This window comes from Globicephala melas, chromosome 20 (genome assembly GCF_963455315.2).
Source record: "Globicephala melas chromosome 20, mGloMel1.2, whole genome shotgun sequence".
Classification (NCBI taxonomy): Eukaryota; Metazoa; Chordata; class Mammalia; order Artiodactyla; family Delphinidae; genus Globicephala; species Globicephala melas.
Window position 1 is genome coordinate 25,891,358 of NC_083333.1, and position 11,821 is coordinate 25,903,178.

Genomic DNA, 11,821 nt, shown 5'->3' on the forward strand with positions numbered 1-11,821 from the left:
TGCATAAGGTGGGTCACACCAAGCTAAAGTCTGCCCAGGACGACCAACCTTACTAGCCCTGGAGTCGGGCAAACCCAACTAAGTTGCAACCCCTGCCTGCCAACAACTAGCTGTGTGCCCTTCACGCTGGAATTACCATGTATGCCTCCGATTCTTCATCTGACACAGAGACGGGATATTAGTGACTGCTTCCACTGGATGGTAGAGGGAGGTGACCCTCCAGGGCGGCCTGATCTCCCCATCCCTAAGCGCTAAGCAAACGTGATTTCAAGGCTCCACTTGTGCAAACCACTTGCCACCCTGAGACCCTCCAGATTAAAATTCTGGAGCTCCCACGGCCCGGTCAGTCAGGCTTCCATTTCTGAAGCCGCGTCTCGTTCATTCACCACCTGCACACACTGGACGCAGGAAAGCAGGAGTCAAGCCAGAGGGGCTCAGTCAAGCCTGAGGAGGACACGGCATCGTGATAACTGCGTGGATGTGAAAGAGGCTGTAAGGACCACGGGCACCTAACCCTGCCTGGGGGCAACAGCCAAGGTGTCCAGAAGGCGGGTGTCTGACCTCATTCTGGAAGGAATGGTTAGGAAGTAGCCAAACACAAAGCAACCACAAACGAGGGCAAGAGAGCCATGCCTATGAGGAAACACTGAGGGTATAAAAGAAGGAAGGGGGACAGGCTGGGGGGGGGGGGGGCTTGTGTTAATTTCCCGGGGCTGCTGTACAAATACGTGGCTTAGACTACAGAGATGTATCGTCTCACGGTCCTGCAGGGTGTTTATTGATGTGTGCATACACATGGGTTAGTACGCACACATGTATCTCCCTGCTCTCTCTGCTGAGAGGTCCTAGAAGCAACGATACCCCAGTAGCAATAAGCACTAGAGCCATGGTTTGTTTCTAATACCACTGTCCAATAAAACGAACCAGGGCTCCTTGGAGAAATGGCTGATTCTAGGACTGAGGCAGGAAATATACAAGATGAGCCAGGAGCATCTCACAGCCCCAGAAAGACTGCCTGAAAGCACATGCACTCACGCCACACAGGGATGGGGTACATCGAAAGGATACAGAAGCCAATTCAAAGAGCTCCTAACGGCCAAAGTCGGGGAATGATCTGAGCAACAAAGTAAGTACAATGGTGTAGGATTATAACCCAAAGTATAAAACAAATATTCATGATTCCACACGGATATACGTAGATCATTGAATAAATAAATATATGAGGGAACATAAAATTCATGTAGCTTATTCTGCCTTGAAGGAACTAGAGCACAACTTCTGGCTCCTTAAGGAAGGGCTGCTCTCCTTCCAAGAGTAAAGTGTGGAGGGTGGGTAGGGCACAGAGTGCTCCCTTATCATCTAATCATGAGAAAAGTTCCAGTGCAGGGACATTCTACAAAATGCCTGACCAGTGCCCCCTCAAAGCTATCGAGGTCACCAAAGATAAGGAAAGTCTTATGTGAGAAACGTCCACGGCCCGGAGGAGACGAAGGAAATATGCGACTAAATGTAAAGTGGGGCCCTGGACCAGAAAAAGAACGTAAGATCAGAACTAAGGGGATCTGAATAAAGCAAGAGTCTAACCAATAATAACGTATCAATATTGATTCATTCACTGCTGCAAGTAAGATGCTAATAAAAGATGCTAATAACAGGAGGACCTAGGTGTGAGGTATATGGGAACTCTCTGTACTATCTTTGCAACTGTTCTGTAAATCTGTTCTAAAATAGATTAAAATCACATATATATACACGCACACAACCCTTATAAATACCCACCCACATGCAGGTGGTAAAGAATTGCAGTATCTACTCTCTCATGTATCAAGTTTCCACATTCTGGGAGCAGGTTCATAGTTCTCTGTTCTGTTATTGGTCCATTTTTTTCTAACTCCATGCCATCATCACATGCTTTAATTCTTATAAAATTCTTAGATCTTAATATTCAGTGGGACATTTCCTTCAAGAGTTGCTTGGCTATTCTTGCACTTCTGCATTTCCAAATTAAATTCAGAATTAAGTGTGTTAAATTTCAAGTACATATAAATGAAAATTGTGGAGGAAGAATACCTCCAGAAGCCCCTCACTGCTCACAAAATTACATGTAAACTTGACAGCTTGGCATCAAAAGCCTTTTATGTCTGACCTTATCCAACAACCCTCCCTGTACTCCAAGCTAACTGGAATATTTGATGTTTCCAAGCCGACCTCAGCTTTCTCTAGTCCTCACTGGAGATCCAAGTGCCTCCTCTCCCCAGACTGCTTCTGCTTATGGAGCTCTGTACATATCTCCTACCTACCTTCCAAGGCCAGCTCACATGTCACCTCTTCCATGAAGTCCTCCCACATGTCCATGACCTGAGAGAACTCCATTCAACCAACGAGTTGAGTTGGTTGAGTCTTTTCTAGGCTAAGTTTCTTGAGGTCAGGCATTCATTCCTCTTTGTCACGATCCTCCTATCCCCAACGTTGAGAATGTTGCACAGAGTAGGGGCTTCAGAGGTATTTGGAAATTCGATGTAGTGCTTGCAGTAGGGTTCCTGGCACCAGCGTACACTTGTTTTCACCGGTAGCGCCAATTCCAATGTCATAGTTGCTGAGGTTCTCCGTTCTCTGGGAGCTTGCCGTGTGCCAGGCACTGTCCTGAACGTTTATGATGCATCACGTCATACAATCTCTCAATACGCCAACGGTAGGTGCTATTATTAATCTCATCTTAGGGAAAAGAAAAATCAAAGCTGGGAACAGTTAAGCGAGTTGCTTAATGTCGTGGAGCAAACAAAGAGCAGAGTCAGGGCTCAACCCAGAGGCATCGAAACATCTCTCCCCTACTCCACGCTTCCAGATAGTGTGACTGCAGATTTCCGGGAAGCAAGGGCTGAATCTTCTTACACCTGTACCTGCTGCACCAGAGTCTATTCCAGGAGGAGTAGGTGCCCTGCTCAAGCTGGTGTCAGAACGTGGCTGGACAGGTAGAAAGCACCCAGCACAGTGTCCTCCCTATGACAGGTGCCCAATAAATGTTAGTGACCCCATGATTCCACCTGCTCTCGGGTCCTTCCTTCTGCCCCATCCCTGCCCCACGTATGCTCTTCCGTCACCCATTCTACTCCCCCTTATCGAAAGGAGATGCCTCCAACAGTCCTGCAATGGTGACAAAGTGATGGATCTAAACGGACCACAGTGCAGGAGAGAGCGGTCAGTGTGACCTGCAATGGTGACAAAGTGATGGATCTAAACGGACCACAGTGCAGGAGAGAGCGGTCAGTGTGATGGTGGGAATAAAGCACTGGCTTGGGACATGAGTGCTCAAAGCCGGACACCTTGTCTTCATCAATCAACACACATAACACATGGTATGAGGGCACAGGTCTGCGCGTCATGACTTTGGGAAAGTCTCTAAGTTTCCATTGTTTTGCTCATCAGAAAGGGGAAATCTACCTAAGAGTAGGTACACTTTGAGGCAAGAAAGCGTCAGGTTCAGCGGGTGATCTGAGCCAGACTAAATCCTAGGCTCAAAGCCCAGCTCGGGTACTTTCTAGTAACAGGGTACTGATGGATCTGTCCTCAGTGTCATCATCTGTAGAATGGGGATAATTCATAGGGCTGTTTCAAGGCACAAATGAGTTAAGAGCTGGAAAACATTTGGGACGGTGCGTGGCACAGAGCAAGGGCTCCGTAAATACTAGCTCCTCCGTATGCTCCTGAGGCTTGTTCAGCTCCTTGCAGGAGCAGCTCAGAAGTGCCAGGGGCTTAACGCCTCCAAGGAAAACCCTCAAGCCACGAGGGAAGGGAGCTGTTGGATAAATAGCCCATCCTTTCCCTCCTTAGATTTGGCCATTTTGAATTTTACTCTACCCAGTTGCTCAAAGGGTTCCCAGTAAGATTCAGCCCTGAATGCCCAAGGCATAACCTCTCATTAACCCACCATTAACTGACTTCCCCTCTCCTGATTCACTCTCCGCACCCCCATCCTTCAAGGTGCTTCCAAAGATAAACTCCCAAATCGATGACTTACATCCAAGTACACATCTGCTTTGAGAAGAATCCAAAGACGCCGCCCACAAACTGGTTTTCTTTTCTAGATTCTTTATTCGCGCCTATGATTGTCTAAGTCTCCCAGACACCAGGGTTGAAATCTTTGGATCCGTTTTGATTCTTTGGCTCCGTCCCTTAGCCGAGCCCTCCATGCTTGGACGTGTCTGATTTCCACCATTATTCCTACCCTAGCTTGGGTCCTCATGACCTCCCACCTATTACTTACCCCATTCTTCCTGCCTGGAATGTTCCTCCGCCTTTGCCAGGCTTGTCCTTACTGAGTGGCATCCCTGTGCCATGCCCTGTGCCAGGCGTGCCCTTCAAGGCTCCTCTGGGCTGGCCTTCCCTACCGCCCCATTCCAGGAATGGCTCTCTTCTCAGAACTTGCTTTATACCGTTACCCATGCCATTCTTTTAATATCGACAATGTGCTCTTTTTCATCACTGATTATTTGCGTTATTGGCTCCTCCAACACATTGTATTGTCTTAGGGTCAAGAAGCATATCATATTTTTAAAATACCCTCAATAGGGCCTACGTCCACATTTGGCTGACAGTCTTACCTCGGTAACAAGGGAAAGGCAGGTAAAGGGTGTCCTGGCAAGTGGACAAACGTATTCAATCTCCACATTGTACTGAGTCAACCCCCAGAATCTCAGCCACAAAGCTCCACCCAGCGCGCGATCTGACAGCAAAAGCTGCCCAAGCTGGTGGGATGAATTGGCTGTGCGTGCACACCAACACCGTTCTGCCGGTCAGTATTTTTGACGGTTTACGGCATCATGAGGGGTTAAGGTGGGTGGTGCTACCACATATAAAAAGGATAGCGTCGGGACTTCCCTGGTGGTCCAGTGGTAAAGAATCCACCTTCCAACGCAGGGGACGCAGGTTCAATCCCTGGTCAGGGAACTAAGATCCCACAGGCCGCGGGGCAGCTAAGACAGCTCACCCCAACTACTGAGCCCGTGCACCTCAACTAGAGAGCCCGCATGACGCAAACTACAGAGCCCACGTGCCCTGGAGCCTGTGCGCCACAACTAGAGAAGAGAAAACCCGCACGCCACAACTAGAGAGAAGCCTGCGCGCCGCAACTAAGACCCGACGCAGCCAAAAATAAATTAAATAAATAAATCATAAATTTTTTTTTAAGAAAAGAGAGAGAACAGGACTCAAATGGTGACATCGCCACCATGGCTTGCCAGGTCTCACAAGACCTGGCCCCCCGCTGTAAAAAAACAACAAAAAACAACAAAAAAAAACGGATAGTGTCGGCCTGAGAAGTGCTACGAAGAATGGAAGTTGGTAGTTTTCTGCCTCCGCATGGAACTGGGGACCACTCACTCATTTGATCATTCATTCATTCAACTATTTGTCACCAAGTAAGCACCAGACACTCTGCAAGGCACTGGGGGTATAACTGCAAAGTTGAGAGTCAAGGTCCTCGCCCTTGTGGGGGAGACAATAAATAAGTGAATGACCAAATTAAATACTTGCGGAGTGTGATAGGAAATAAAGAAACCAACAAGGATAGAACGAAGAGGCTATAATAGAGGAAAAAGGGAGTCTGACTTGGAGAGGCTTTTCCGAGGAAAGGACAAGTTACAAAACTGATTAAAACTAGATCATTGCTGGCGCACACACCTGGGCAGCCACAGAAGGCTTCCTGGAGGAGCTGGACTCTACTTTGGCTTTAAAAGCAGAGAAGTTTGGTTAAAGGATGATGTAGAGGTGGCTGAGGCAAAGGCTAAGATGCGGGAAAAAGATGCACGTGAGGGAGATGACCAGGAAGAAGAGAAAGCTTGTCCTCTTCTGCATTATCAGAAGGACATTATCAGAACAGGTGTGACACAGTCTAACATCCAGGTGAGACGCAGCAGCCGGTTCTCCTCCACGTCTCCCATGACGGCAAGAAGCTGCTCGACCCAGAACACACATCTTCCCCTGCGTTGACCCAGAACACACATCTTCCCCTGGAAACGCAGCGGCTTCAGAAAGCCCCGGACACCCAGGCGCCCGGGCCCAAGGTGACGGAAGGAATGGGATCCGTCTAAGAATACGCCTTCTCCTTTCCACAGAACTAGCAAAATTAAATACAGCACCGCACAGAGGGGTCCCCGGGTGTGTGTGAAGGGGAATCAGAGTTTGACTGGCCCTGGGGTCCTCCCTGGGTTAGCAGGAAGCCCTACCCTGATTTTGCAAGAAGTTTTGTGATGCAAATCGTCTCAAAGCACTGGTCCAGGCCTTCACCTGAGATGCCCTCCATTCTCCCTTCGGTCATTTCTTCCACTCCAGGGAGGGGGTCAGATGGGTGGGAGATGTGATTGAGCGGTGCTGGAAAAATGCCTCGGCCCCGCCCACTGCTCCTACCACCGCCCCCAGGAAGGAGGAGACACACACCTGCCCTCCTCTGGGAACACTGAGGCTTTGTTTGCTGGAGGTTCTGAAATCACCTCCTCACTTGCCTCAACCAACTCTGAAAGTCTGGGCTGGACGGATTGAGGGGCAGAGCGGCAGAAAGGAGGGGTAGCTAATAACAGCCAACAAGTACACCCAAGCCTGTCCCCCAACCCCAGTGGCGGAGCCCACCGTTATCCTACCTCCCTTACAGATGAGAAAATCGGTTTAGAGAGGACCGACGACCTTGACCAAGGTCTCATGGTGGGCTTTGAACTGGCTCTGAACTCCAGTTATTCTGACCCTACAACCTGTAGATTTTCCTTTGACATCCCCTACCTCTCTGCCAGGCAGACTTCAGAGCAACTGAAGCAATGGGTCTCTATTGCTCTAGTGAAGAAATTCCAGGTGGAAGGATGTAAGGGTGTTGAGGGGATCAGGTGACACAGTCATCCTCTGGCAACTGACTGCTCTGGGAAAGGGGGTTGGTAAACACGACAGAAACTTGCTCGATCAGTCCAAAGAACACACAAAGATGGCCACAAAGGCTTCGGTCCTCCTCCCACTGAGAGGTGGAATCTAAGTCTCTCTCCTTGTTGCTGGAGACGAGTGACTTGTTTTAGTGCCCAAGAGCATGTGCTAGAAGTAACATTCCCAGATTTCTGAAGCTAAATTATAAGAAGCCATTCACCTTCTTGGCATCCTTGAGCCACCGTGGAAAAGGCTGAGTAATCTGAGAGCACCTTGGAGAGACCATCGGTGCTCTGGCCGACCACCCCAACTGAGGCATCTCCAGCCAAGTGTCAGAGATGTGGGCGAGGCTACCTTGGACGCCCCCAAGACTAGCCATCCACCAGCTGAAAACCACTGAATGGCTGTCACTGATGCCACATGAGACAGAAAAACTGCTCGGTTGAACTTTGCTCGAATTCTGACCTACAAATCTGTGAGACAGAGTACAATGTTTGTGGGTTTCAGCCACTAAGTTTTGGGGTAGTTCTTTACACAGCAGTGTATCGTTGCTGTTTATGGAATATGCATAAACATATTCCACACTCGGATAACTTTTTTCTTTTTTCGTTTGTGAACAAGGAAGCACACAGACTTAACTGCCAACGCAGCCATCTGCACCCATGCCAGCAGCTAGCCTTAGGGTGGAGGCACCTCTGGGGCTGGGAGAGCTAAAATGAAAGAACCAGGGTCCCCAGTGACATCACTGACCTACTGAATCCACTGGTTCTGGAGCCGTCCTACCACTAGAACTCTTTCTATGTGAAGAAGTACATGTCATCACTGTTTAAACGCGTAAGTTATGTCGGGGTTTGTGTCGCTCGTCTAGAAGGCATCCGTGACTAACCGGTCACGTTGACCGCTCCGGGCTGAAGCTGGAATGCCTAGCACACTCTGGCACTGACTCTGCTGTGATCTTGGTGAAGTCACTCGACCTTTCTGGACCTGTTTACTCCATCTCAAATGTGGGGAGACTTTTTCCTATCCCTCCTTATCTTGCAAGGTGACCTTGAAAATCAATGAGCTGCAAATGGCCTACAGAAACCTGAGGCAGTGTTGGTATTTATGTATCGGTTTCTCCCCTCTTGCATCTTAAAATCTAAGAGGCTTTGCGACATCCTTTTACAAACACTGTATCATTCAAACTTCATGTCCACACTTCAAGGTGACAAGTACCACACTTTGAGGTGACAAGTACCATGATTCCCACTTTGGGAGATGAAACAAGGAGTGACCTGCCCAAGGTCACACAAGCTGTGGCTTGAACCCATGTCAGCTCACTGATGGTCCATGATCACACTGCCTCAGTCACCACCCTATCAGGCACGGTCAGAAAGTAATGAGTTATTCCTACACTGGCACTGCCATTACCCCATTTATTTATTTGCTTAACTGATAGCTTCTGTCTATTAAATTGTGAATATGTCAAATGGTGCTTGTTGAACTTAGTAAAGTCTCTTTAATCCTCATTACTTTGTTTCTAAAATAAGTTGCTGTTTAACAACGCCCAGAAAGAATATTCATTTGCCTAGGACTCCTCCCTTCCTCTGAGGACAGTTTCTCTTCCCACCACGTGAAGAGAACAGACCTGCAACAGCAGAGAAGAGAGCTACCCTGCAGACATAAACAGTACCACACGTGTTCTGAAGACAGACTGTATTCTTCCCAATCTGCCTTGGATATTTCATTCTCCCGTTTGGGTTTACATTTTGCCCCCCAAATCTTTCCAACCAATTCCTCTTTGGGTCCATGCTAGTTCCAGCTGGGTGTCTATCACTTGCAGCTAAAGTTCAGCCCCAAAACCATGCGCTAAGAGGTCGTGATAAAGACAGCCACAGCAACTATCAAGATGGGAAAGCCACCACAGCGTGGTGTGCATGCACGCACCGAAAAATAGACTGAACGGAGGTTCCTCAGAACACTAAAAATAGAGCTGCCTTATGATTGTGCAATCCCACTCCTGGGCATACATCCAGACAAAACTCGAATTCAAAAACATACACGCACCCCTATGTTCACAGCAGCACTATTCACAATAGCCAAGACATGGAAACAACCCAAATGTCCATCTACAGATGAACGGATAAAGGAGATGTGATATATTCGATATATAGAGAGATCTCTCTCTATATATATAATAGAATACTACTCTGCCATAGAAAAGGATGAAATAATGCCATTTGCAGCAACATGGATGGATCTAGAGGTTATCACACTAAGTGAAGTACATCAGACAGAGACAGACAAATACCATATGATATCACTTACATGTGGAATCTAAAATGTGACACAAATGAACTTATCTACGAAACAGAAACAGACTCACAGACATGGAGAACAGACTTGTGGTTGCCAAGGGGGAGGGGAGGTGGGGGAGGGATGGACTGGCAGTTTGGGATTAGCAGATGCAAGCTATTACATATAGGATGGATCAACAACAAGGTCCTACTGTGGAGCACAGGGAACTGTATTCAATATCCTGTGATAAACCATCATGGAAAAGAATATGAAAAAGAATGTGTATATATATATATATCTCTGAATCACTTTGCTATACAGCAGAAACTAACACAACATTGTAAATCATACTATACTTGAATAAAATAAATTTAAAAAAAAGTAAAAGTAGACTGATGCGGGCTTCGCTGGTGGCGCAGTGGTTGAGAGTCCGCCTGCTGATGCAGGGGACACGGGTTCGTGCCCCGGTCCGGGAAGATCCCACATGCCGCGGAGCGGCTGGGCCCGTGAGCCATGGCCGCTGAGCCTGCATGTCCGGAGCCTGTGCTCCGCAACGGGAGAGGCCACAACAGTGAGAGGCCCGCGTACCGCAAAACAAAACAAAACAAAAAAGTAGACTGATGCCTATAGACTATCGTCCAGCTAAAAGATTCCCTAAGTTTTCGAAGAAGTCTCAATAAACTTGAAAAAGACAACTGCCCCTGCCCAGAATTCCCTTGTGCTTAGGTAACGCTGGCTCCGCTATCCGTGACCCATCATAGCAAAGAAGTCCATCTCTATCGGCACCGCAGGAAAGAAAGCAGAAGCTGATTAAAAGGCGTGGCTTCAACTTGGAACAGCAACTCCCCTTAGTGTTAAGAGGAAGGTCTGAAGTCACCTGGGTAAGTCGGTTGAAGACACAATATGACAGAGAAGAATCTAGAAGTGTTCAAAAGCAAGAGATGAAGAAGCAGTACATTAACATTCAGAAGAATGAAGGAAACCTTGACAATTTCTGAAATGTTAGCTCGTAAAGCTTTTCTCAATTGTGATGCTTCTGTGCCCATTTCTTAGAAGGCCTCGGTTCATCAGGAATATCATCTGTGAGGAGGAGAGAGGATACATTCTGTGTCTCTTTTGACCCTAATTTTTGTATTATTCAGGGTCCTAACAGCAACCAGATGGCCCGGCAAACTGGGGGACTGAAGAGAGCTTAAGAAAGGGACTACATACAAGGGGATGGGAAGGAAAGGTTCAGGGAAACCAGCAAGGGAGAGGGCAGAGCCTCAGGACCGGCCACAGTGGTGAGGCTGGAGCCCCGCTAAGTCAGCGGGAACAAGGGAAGCCGTTGTTTCCAGAATCGAGAGAGGGCAGCTACCTAGGGGGGACCACCTGCCAAGAACTGTGCCCACTTGCCTTTCACCCGCCAGTCTCTGGCCTGTTGTTCCACTGGCTGCCTCCAGAGGCCAAAAGAGCCTGTTGATTGCATGCTGATAGAGCAGCTCTTGGAGCACAGAGCAGGGTGGGGAAGGGTGGAATAGGACCGGGACGGGCAAAAGGAAGAGATCCAGCCCTTGTGGAGGCATCAGAGTGGAGAGCTAGGGAGAGGTGACAGCCCCCAAAGCTCCAGACCTCCATTTCCAACTGGCTCTGGGACATCCTCCCCTTGGTGGCCTGCTGGCCTCTCAAACTCAGCACATCCAAACCACACTGCTCATCTTGCTTCTCAGTGCTGGTCCTTCCCTGGACCTCCTGATTTGCTCTGTTTCCCTAGTTCTGTCCTGCTGGTCACCTAGGCTTAAAGCCTCAGGGCCACTTCCCCTCTGCTCTCTCCATCAGTTGCTAAGCTCTATATTATCCTATGCTTCACCGTCTCACCCATTCTGTCTCTTCTCCTTTTCTTCTATCTAGACTGCTGGCATCTTCTAACTGGTTTCGACATTGCTAACATCCTCCCCTTTAAATGTATCTTACACACCGTAGCTCGATGCATCTAAAACATACCACGGGTCCTGATTCATCATACCACGACTTAAGCAACCCAGCTCCTCCTCGTTTCCCAGATATGCCACATGCTTGCCGGTCTCAGTTTCTCTGTTAAAACTTTTCCTTTGCCTGGAGGAGGGACCACCCTCCATCTTTACTTCCTGGAGCCCAGCCTTCCTTCATGCTCCCCAAAGATTCTGACCTTTCCCTCCTCCACTCTCCTTAGATATTTTTGCTTGTACCTCTCTTAGGGCATCTAATCCCATTCTACCTTATATAACCATAATCTAAGGACATGGGTTCTTTCCTAGTTTCCCTACTACATTGTAAACTTGAGGCAGAAAATCATGCCCTGTTCGTTTCTGTAGTTGCCCCTAGGAACTAGCCAACCAGCCAGCTCATTGTAGGTGTTTAATACCTGTGTACAGCATGAACGGATGTGACTATCGCTTCGGAGATTTTCCACAGTGCAGTCTCCTTCTTGGTCTGTCTCTCTTGTCTACATAATAACGCAAAGCAAGACCAGCCCTAATAAGCCTCCACGTTGCTGGCAGAGCACGTGACTAACCCCATAACAGACCTGCACTGCTTTATGAAAGCACTTTTCAAACAGCTTAATAGCACAGCCCGGCACACGAGGTTGGGAATAGATACCTAGAGATTTATCGGATCATTA